Source organism: Quercus suber, unplaced genomic scaffold (assembly GCF_002906115.3).
Source record: "Quercus suber isolate HL8 unplaced genomic scaffold, Cork oak 2.0 scaffold_197, whole genome shotgun sequence".
In the NCBI taxonomy this organism is placed as follows: domain Eukaryota; kingdom Viridiplantae; phylum Streptophyta; class Magnoliopsida; order Fagales; family Fagaceae; genus Quercus; species Quercus suber.
Window position 1 is genome coordinate 420,254 of NW_027069655.1, and position 3,859 is coordinate 424,112.

Below are 3,859 nucleotides of genomic sequence, written 5' to 3' on the forward strand. Positions count from 1 at the left end.
CTAGGCCCCCACCAAAATGACTAAACGAATGCACATGGACAAATAAGGACAGTCATGTGCGTATTACAGTTTAGCAAATTTCTTCAATATTTAGAGGATTTATGGTTCCATGTCATGTCAAAATTATAGTACAAAATATCAGTCGCATTCTTGTAGTGTATTTGCATGTTGTTTTATTTGACACCGCGCGTTGTGATAGCTTTAAATTAATTACATTCTCTCAAAAGCATGGCCTGGAGACCCTGTTGTTGGCGGCGAAATTTCTAAAGTAACGTTGTGTTGAAAATAGCACATTCAAATATCAATTGATTTTGTCATCACAAGCTGTTATATTGATAAACATAATTCTATGCAATATAATACCCTTATTTGGATATTTGGATCTTTTTTGAAATAAGAAAGTTGTATATTTCTTTTAGCTTTTGAAGATGAATATATATTTCAGAAACCAGTTGAAAATCACAACCTCAAATCACGGTTTCAGTGTGTAAAACCGTTTGTGTGTAACAAGTATTTCCCAAAAGAAAGTTTCATTTTGGCCTAATATCTTATTAATTTGATTGTTAAAATTGCAGAATAACTGTACCTACTTGGTCACAATAGAGACAACTTGCACCGTGGGTGCCGAAACCTCAAGCCAAGTTAGCCTAAGATTTGGTGATACAAACTCTAATGACGTATTGGTTCGCCATCTAAATTCCAAGCACGTAAGGAGGGTGGATCCATTAGAACCTGTGGTCCTTGACGACATTCCTAGGAAACCATTTCAAGCTTGCATGGTAGATGAATTTCAAGTAATGGGTCAATGCGTGGAGTCCCCCATTTGCTACCTATACCTGAAATTGACCGGAACCGACGATTGGCGACCCGGTTTTGCACAAGTTCAAGTGCTAGAAGGGTCTCATCTTAGCTCGAATTATTTCTTTTTTCGCCGATACTTGCCTAGACAAGTATGGCATGGTTCGGATGTGTGTGATAGGGAGGTCACCCCTTTTGGGATCAAGCACAAGAGGAAGGTTTTTGGAAAGAAGCCATCTAAGTTCTAATATTCAAAGTTCAAACCAATATATATTGGGATTGTTTGTAGAGAAGGAATCTAAGTTAGTTTCCAAGAATAATGTTTGTATTTAGTGTCTTCTTTCCATGTGGCCTTGATTGATTGCACGATTATAATAATATAAAGGTTTACTTATTAATTTAGTATTATTTTTGGATATAGTTAAATTTGATCGATTGAATATTAATTGTATTATTTTCATTGCTCAATTTTCAAAATCAAGTCAATATCAGTCTTTGTTTAATTGTTGAAATGCATGGATATAATTTTAATTTTTTTGTACTTTTTATAATAACCTTTTAACATATGCTCTATCTTCTATATCGGTTTATTTCATTAAAATATAGATAAAGAGGAAATTTAATGAAGAAAAAATAACTTATTTTTGAAAGTCGAGTAAATTAATTCAATTGACACAACAACTAACTAAATTATAGTAATTTGACATATAGTAACAGTAAAATAAAGGTATTTTTCTATTCTGATAAAGGTATAGGCAAAAGCAATTTGTTTCAAAGTTGCAGAGTACTTTGTAAAACACTAAAGCTGCTGATAACTAGTTGTCTTTCTCTCCTTTGTATGCTAGCCTCTTGGCCCTCTTCACATTGACAGTGAAAAAGCAATACTAGCCTACTTTATCTCTACCTTATCCTAATAAGTAATAACATGCCCATGTTAGCCTAAACACATACAAAGTTTAGTTTGGTATGGTTGTCTTTTTTTTTTTTCCTTATTTATTTCTTGTATATAGTGTTATTAAAGTTTTTTTTTTCCATTAATTATAACTGATTATTTGTTAACTTGTTCAACTTAATTTTTAAACAAAATAAATTGAAGTCCAAAAAGCAAGTTTTAATTTACTCATTTAGTAAAGTATCTCATCATTGAATAAGAGATTTATTATTCAAACTCCATTTCCACAAAAAACGAAATTTACTGTATCTACATAACCAAGTTAACACAAAGGTCAGGATTTGAAGGAAAGTTTTATTTCCATGGTAAAAATAAATAAATAAATCACACCATGCCCTTTATTTTCGTGTTGTGATGGAAAGTGAGATGAACTGTGAAGTACTGTTAAATTCAAAAGAAAATTTTGAAAACCTTTTTGACTATTACACCGTCAGTTTGTGATCCAACGGTCCAGAACTGTATGTAGCTTTGGAAGACGAAGTATCAAAAATAGTACCAAGTTGGAGTACCATTTCCATTATTCATGAGTTTTGTACAAAAGGGTACTAATTAAAAAGAATTCTTGACCCACCAGAGTAACTATTAACTCTGATCTGAGGTGTTCCATCACAATTAGTTCGTTAGTGGGTGAGTGAATAGGTGAAGCTTCTTTATATTTGTGGCTCGTTTCTTTTCCTCAGCATTGACAAAATGGAAAGATACTTTTTTGATTTCTACACAGTTTTATGGCACTTTTTTTAATGCTCGTTTTGGACACAAGAGGGAGACAAATTGTACATTTGCCGTTAAATTAACCAGCAGAAATGTACTGTGCATTTATGGAAAACTATAAAATGTAACTTCTGGTAACTTATTTAATAGCAAAAGAAAAAGTTAAACTGTTACTAGCTACTTTAGTTTCAGGGGGCAAAAAAAAAAAGAAAACAGTTTCTAATTTTTTTGTTAAATGTGAACAGTTTCTCATTTCTTGAATTCAATCCGTTAGATTGTGTTAGCATTTTGAAGTTATTTCAACATATTAAATTGATTACTTAATAAGTATAAGATTACAAAATTATTCACAAATGTGATTTTTTTTTTTTATAATAAAAATGATAGCGTCATTTATTGCGAAATAATGAGAAAATAATGCTACTAACCTTAATTGTAAATTGTCACCTTAGTAAATCATAAAAAATATTGTGAAAAAAGTGTAGTTAATACAATTTTTTTTTAACCCAAATATATTCAAATTGTGTGTGTAAGAATATAGACAAAGTTTTCTTTCAAATTAGTCTAAATGAATCTTCTTCAATATAGCACATGTAGTTTATATATTTGTATCATTTAAATATAATGTCACAACTAAAAAAGTTGCGTGATTAAAAATATAGGTAGTGACATATATAAATAGTCATTTCAAACGCCACTTATTGGGATGAAGGACAATTCTTCCGACCCGGTTTAGCGGTAAACTTTTCTTAAGAATACTACTGGGGGTTTCTTGTGATATCTAGTACAGAATACTACTGTAGTGAGATGGGAAAAAACATTACAATCCCCTCCAGAAGAAAGGAGGCTCCAGTCCTCACCGTTCTTTTGCCTAAGGACAAAGATCAAAGGACGATTTTACATAGATTTCACCGCAACACCAACAATATTTCTGAGAACAAAAACACAAAAACAAAAGTCAATGAATTTTGAGTCCGGGAGAGATGAATTTGGATTTGAGAGAGTACAATACTCCTTTATCGCTGAACTAGCTAGTCACGTTACTCACGTCTAAGCACCAGTGACCAGTCTGCACAGCACATGCACCAAATTAATTAGACCCACATCACATGTCCAAAATCCAAATTAGAGACCAACTACTGTGGATGTTTCAAACCTTATTCTGTCCATAAAATTAAGAGGGTCCGGCACAAGCCAGTGGCTAATAGCCATTGGACTGTTAGGATATAAATACGTGTTCAGTTTTAGACATACGTCTGTATCGTAACGTATCTAGTGGCACTAGCTACAAGCTCCACCCAAATTAAAAGGGTATTTCTCTTGTTTTTAGCTGTGTATATAATTTGGTAATTTGCAATAGGAAACTTTACCAAAAAGTTTTTTTTTTTTTCTTCAAAA